At 40.6% G+C, this 6,565-nt stretch overlaps 1 protein-coding gene across 7 annotated transcripts in view; it reads left to right on the top strand.

Moving 5' to 3' along the window:
* The window catches only part of BZW2 (basic leucine zipper and W2 domains 2), a 76,438-nt gene that overhangs the window by 1,850 nt on the left and 68,023 nt on the right, over positions 1-6,565 (top strand). For 2 of the 7 annotated variants that reach the window (XM_048838300.2, XM_048838298.2), the window contains exons 1-2: positions 378-456; positions 3,117-3,166. The exons of 3 other annotated variants lie outside the window; for them this stretch is intronic. The gene's annotated coding sequence lies outside the window, so the exon portion shown is untranslated. Of the gene's footprint in view, positions 1-377; positions 457-3,116; positions 3,167-6,565 lie in introns of those variants that run through there. 2 more of the 7 variants (XM_048838302.2, XM_048838297.2) reach the window with 1 other exon arrangement.

Below are 6,565 nucleotides of genomic sequence, written 5' to 3'. Positions count from 1 at the left end.
AGATGATCATCATTTCAGTTTGTTTTGCTAAGTCAGTTCAATAACTAGCTCATTCAAAGTTGAGAAACTGAGAGTTGAAAAAGCTACAAAGCTTGTTTTCCTCTTCCAGTATGAATAAAAACAAGTTGTTAGATGATGAGATTTGTAGTTCTAAAATCTTGAAGGATGTGGTGACCAGAAACATTGAGTTCAATCCATTAGCTACAGATAATTTCTTTTGTTTAATAAATCAGCTAGTTTTAGATGCAAAACATATTAAACTTTTTTTCTTGTGTATACAGCACAACATTTAAGGTAGTTTTATTTAACTATATAAAACAATTTAAACATGCTGCTTTTGTACATGCATAGGCCTTCCCTGAATTAATTCCTGTTTGAATTAGAGCATATCTTTTAGAAAAACATTCAATCCTGATTTAACAATTGCCGGTGTTGGAGAATTCTTCATAACACTTGGTAAGTTGTTCCAATGGTTCCTTATCCTCACTGTTTAAAAAATTGTGCCTCATTTTAAGACTGAATTAGTGTAGCTTCAGCTTGCTGACAGTGAATCTTGTTATACCTTTGCTAGATTGAAGACACCTTTAATACTGCATTTCTATTCCCTGCGTAGGTACTTACAGGCTGTAATCAAGTCACCTTCACCTTTTCTTTAACAAGCTAAGCTTTAGTCTTTCACTTTTAGGCATGTTTTCTAGTCCTTTAATAATTCTTGTGAAACTTCTTCTCTGAAACTTCTCCATAAAAATACTGAAGGAAAAAGTGCTCTTTTTTAAGGATCCAACTCTCCATTCCTCTAACTGAGGGCTCAGAGAGCTTTCAATATGCTTTTCTTAGGCTATGTCTACACTAGAGAGCTTACAGCAGCAGAGCTGTACTGATGCAGCTGCGCTTCTGTAAGATCTCTTGTGTAGCTGCTCTATGCTGATGGGAGAAGCTCTCCTGCCAACGTGGCGCTGCCCACATCGGTGCTTATGGTGGTGTAACTTATGTCGCTTGGGGGCGGGGGTGTTTTTTCACACCCCTGAAGGTATGTCTACGCTACGAAATTAGGTCAATTTTATAGAAGTCGAATTTTAGAAATCAATTTTATACAGTCAATTGTGTATGTCCCCACTAAGCACATTAAGTTGGTGGAGTGCGTCCTCACTACCGTGGCTAGCATTGACTCACGGAGCGGTGCACTGTGGGAAGCTATCCCACAGTCTCTGCTGCCCATTGGAATTAAAATCAACAGAATTCGGTTTCCAGGCAGCCCTGGTAAGCCAAAGGGTACGCAGGGTTGGCTTCTTCTGCCTTCATAACATGTGGGAATGGTTTCAAACTGCAGTGCCCTCCTTTCCCATAGCAACCAATGTTGGTTGGGTTTACCATTTAAAAGGAGGGGCTGCGGTTTTGGGGTGGATGTGCTCCCCACACCCCACCACCTGGCTATTCTCTGGGATGATCCCTTCACCCCTCCCCCCACCACGTGACTATTCTCAGGGATGATCCCTTTTAGCCAAGCACAAACAGCCCAGCGTGAACAGGGTCCTTTTACTGTTCCCTTACAAAAATTCCCCTATTTCAACCAGGTGACCATGAATGATATCACTCTCTGAGGCTAACACAGAAAGATAAAGACTGAATGTTGCTTGAATGTGACCAAAACCAGGACCATTTGCTGCCATGCTTTGTGCTGCAATGATTCCAGACTATTTGCTCCTGGCTTGGTGTGGTAAAGTGTCCTACTGTGGAGGACGAAATACGGCAGCCCTCCCCAGAAACCTTCTGCAAAGGTTTTCACAGTATCTCCAGAAGAGCTTCATAGAGATGTCCCTGGAGGATTCCCGCTCCATCCCCAGACACGTTAACAGACTTTTCCAGTAGCTGTACTGGCCACGAATGCATTCCAAGTCTTCAGGGCAAATCAAACATTAAACACTATTGCTTTTAAACCCTGTGTTTTAGTTACAAATGTGCACTCACCAGAGGTGCCTGCTCTGCCTTCATGGTTGGGGATCCTGCCTTGGGAGGGTATTGGTTCCAGGGTGATGAAAAGGTCCTGGCTGCCAGGGAGAATGGATTCACTGCTTGCCTGCTGCGCATTCTCCTTCTCCTCCTTCTCCGCCTCCTCATCCACAAAATCCTCCTCTGTGTTGCGTGAGACTCCCCCCTTGCAGGTGTCCACAGACAGTGGTGGGGTAGTGGTAGGGTCCCCCCCTAAAATGCCATGCAGCTGATCACAGAAGTGGCATGTATGGGGCTCTGACCCAGAGGGACCGTTTGCCTCCTTTGTCTTTTGGTAGGCTTGCCTGAGTTCATGACTTTCACTGCTGTGTATCCTTGTTGTAGCCTCTGTCCATCACGCCCTGTGCAATTTTGGCATATATATTAGCATTTCTTCTTTTTGATCAGAGTTCTGCCTGTACAGATTCTTCTCCCCATACAGCAATCAGATCCAGTGTCTCCTGTTCGCTCCATGCTAGAGCTCGTTTGCGATTCTGGGGGGACTGCATGATCACCTGTGCTGCTGAGCTCTCCACGCTGACCAAACAGGAAATGAAATTCAAAAGTTTCTGGAGCTTTTCCTGTGTACCTGGCTAGTGCATCGGAGTTGAAAGCGCTGTCCAGACCGGTCACATTGGAGCACTCTGGGATAGCTCCTGGAGGCCAATAACGTCGATTTGTGTCCACACTACCCCAAATTCGACCCAGCAAGGTCAATTTTAGCGCTACTCCCCTCACTGGGGAGGAGTACAGAAGTCAATTTTAAGAGCCCTTTAGGTCGACGGAACGGGGTTGCTTGTGTAGACGCATTCATTATAAAATCGACCTAACACGGCTAAATTTTACCTAACTCTGTAGTATAGACCAGGGCTTAGTGACGTAAATTTTGCTGACATAAGCGCCGGTGTGGGAAGTGCTATGTTAGCAGGAGAGCATCTCCCATCAGCATAGAGCAGCTACACAAGAGATATTACAGAAGCGCCGACATAAGTGGTAGTGTTGACATAGCCCTAGTCACCCAAGAAACTTAACGAAAACAGGAAAGTAAAAAGTCTCTTCTTGTCTTGAAAATTCTTAAGAAACATCAAGAGAAATTGAGTGTGTGCTCTTTTTTGTTTCTTTTATAGGTAATCTTTTAAGAGATTGTTTAATCAACCAACTGAATTTTCTTCCATTGGTAGGTGCAAGTCAGATCATTATTTTATCTGAACATATTTTTGTGGTGTTTAAATCTTACTCCGTTGTTTCAGTGGTGTGAATTGCCTCACTGAGTTTCAAAAATCAATGAAGTCCATAGATGTATAACATATGTCTTGTTTTGTTACTGCTGTTATAATAAATATACAAGTGCTTGTGGATTCTGTTTTATTGTACCCACATTCCAGATTACCCCTCTTCTGTCCACTAGTTTTTAATTACTGGGACTGTTTGGATTGCCACAGTTTGCCATAGTCTCTTCCATTCATAATTTAAACAAAAAACTTTAGCTGCTTTGTAAATGTGCTCTAACTAAATTTTGTAAATGTAATCTACCTAACTTCCCTCTATGTGCTGGCAGTACTCCTACTAATGCAGCCCAATATGCCATTAGCCTTCTTGGCAACAAGGGCACACTGTTGACTCATATCCAGCTTCTTCACTGTAATCCCCAGGTCCTTTTCTATAGAACAGTCGGTCTGAAGCCTGTAGCGGTGCATGGAATCCTAAGTGCAGGACTCTGCACTTGTCCTTGTTGAATTTCATCAGATGTCTTTTAGCCCAATCCTCCAATTTGTCTAGGTCACTCTGGACCCTGTCCCTACCCTTCAGTGTATCTGCCTCTCCCACCATCTTAGTGTCATCCGTGAACTTGCTGAGGGGCAATCCATCCAGATCATTAATGTACATGTTGAAAAAAACCGGTCCCAGGACAGGCCCCTGGGGCACTCTGCTTGATACTGGCTGCCAACTAGATATCAAGCTGTTGATTACTAGCCATTGAGCCCAACGATCTAGCCAGCTTTCTGTCCTTATAAATGACTATTTAGGAATGTTTTGTGCACTGAGTGATTATTAAGCTCAGCTTGCCTGTTTATTTTTGATGTTTTCTCAGCTTGTTCATAGAATTTTCATTCTGATTGCTCAGATTTAAGGACCCCTTATTTATGCTGCACTGAAGGCAATAAACTGTCATCTATGTGTGTGTCACTGTTAGAGTCTACAAATAAAAACAGTTCCATATTGAGATGTCAGAGATACTATATATTTCATCTCAGGGTTTATGTGGGTGAATATTTTAAATGTGGGCTTGGGAAGAGATACAACTTGCTTGAATGCTTAAAAATCACTGAAAAATATGATTTCTTCCCCAATTTGTTACAGTTGTTTTTCATTATTCTGGAAATACTGATTATCCATCCAAAGGCAACTGAAATATCCAGTAATAGTGCCACATTGGAAAGAAGTTGACAAATGAAAAAAATCTGTCGGTTCTCCCTGGCGTGCTTGTGGACTATTTTCCTGGTCTGTGATGTCTAAGGACACTTCTAAATTTGTTGTCCCACTTCAAAATCTGATTGCTTTTTTGGGTCTCTTTCATGATTCACAAGTCAGAAAACTAATCTGATTGCTCTAAGGATAGACCCTGGGACATACCCATTATATTTGTCAGAAATAATGCATCTCAAGACTTTGTGTACCACAAACAGGGATCAGGGTGAAACTTTCTAGTTTCAGACAAAAATATGTTTATTGGCCTTAAGTGGTTCAGCAGCTTTGCTCTATTATAAAACAGACAAACTAGTTAACTTAAGAACTTTCTGGGGATACAAATATTTCAGGGACATGTGTTTTGTGCTATATAACTCCACATCGTTTATTTCTGGAAAAAAATACATTTTATATCCTTTTATACAGAGGTAGAGATATTAAAAATATATATAAACCCTACAGTCAGTATGTGGTAAAGATTCTTTTTATAGAATTATTTTTTTTATGTTTGGGTATGGTGGAACAGGGCAAGTGTGATGAAGAGATGCTATGTATTTGTGTCACATAACTGATCTAAGAATAGAGTGATTTAGGCCCCAGTCCTGCAATGGATCCATAAGAGTGCAAGCATCTGTCCCTGTGGTTCAAATTGTGCAGGATCAGGGCCTTACTGACACATACTACCTAACTTGAATAAAAATAATTAGGTGATAGGCTAGCTAGATGAGATGTGCAAGAAGAAAGCTGGTGATTTGTAGGTAAACAATGTTGCAATTTTCTCTTGTTCAGTTTGTTACCAGTCCAGCACAGGATATGCTCTTCTCATATAGTAACTTTTATTTATATGTTACATAGGAAGCTCTTGGTGAACGTTTTTAAATACTGTATTACTCTTCTGTTGATTTTTAGTTTCCAAGAACACAGGAAAGTTCTGCTAGGAAAATAAATTGGTAGTTATTCTTACCACATGATAGAAATCTTGCCTAGAGGCAGCCTTTTGTTTCTATGCTTCATAGAGCTTTGGAAGTTGGAAATTCTTTTTAAAAAGGATTTTCACACAGTGAACATCTTTACATTCATTGCAACAGGATGATCCACTTTAGGTCTATGCATAGGAACGTAGGTCTCCTGAACTGAGTTATCCTGATGTCAGATAGTTGAGTCTTGTGTAAAGGTGCACTATAATTATGTGATGAGTCATGCTAGCAAATGGATCTTGTTAGCTCCGACCAGGCTATAAAAGAGGGTGAATTAGCCATGGCTAGAAGAAAAAATTAGGGTTGGGAAAGTTATGCAATGAAAACCTTAGAGGTCATGCAGGGAAACCTTTAGAAAATGGGAAAGATGGAGACTGATGAGTGGGGTTTATACTTGGTGGTGGTTCTAGTTGACAGTAAAGATAAACTCCAGGAACATGACAAATAGACCATATTAAATACATTATCTGTTCAGAGGAAACACGGGAAAAGGGGGAGAAATTGGTAGCCCTACCCACATAATTCTAGACCTCTGCAGGTGTGTGGCAGAGGGTTATTGGTGACTCATGTTTATAGTCAAGGCCCAGCATATTTGGTGGTAAGTGGAACAGGATTTCTTTAGCTTTCCAATACGGCAGAATGGACATTGTATGAATGATAAACTAAAAAAATGAAGATATTTAGTGAAATTAATAATACAATCAATTTTATATCATTCATTTCTCCTATTCTGCCCCTAATTTATTAATTTTCAATGTGCTGCAGATTTTTATATAGATAATTAATAACTATACATATCTAGAAATTGTTGGGGGTAAACTGGAGATCTAAGCATCCGAGGAGGTGACTATTAAGTCTGTTCACACGCAAGAAGGGTTGGGATGTGGTTTAGGACTGAGATAATCACAGTAGCTGAATATCTGCTCAAATGATTAGCAGTGACATAGCTAGTAATCTTGACATTTTAGACCGACATAATTGGGCTTCAGAAATAAACAACTTAAATGAATTCAGTGATTCACACTTCTCAAATACTTTTTCAGTCTGCGCACATGGAAAAACTACGTTTTGGTTCATGTTTGGGAGGGGAGGCTTTCTTCACAACCTTAAATATAAGAGAGAACTTAAAA

The sequence above is a fragment of the Caretta caretta genome, chromosome 2 (genome assembly GCF_965140235.1).
Source record: "Caretta caretta isolate rCarCar2 chromosome 2, rCarCar1.hap1, whole genome shotgun sequence".
NCBI classification, from domain to species: Eukaryota; Metazoa; Chordata; order Testudines; family Cheloniidae; genus Caretta; species Caretta caretta.
This window is presented reverse-complemented; position numbering and strand designations above follow the sequence as displayed.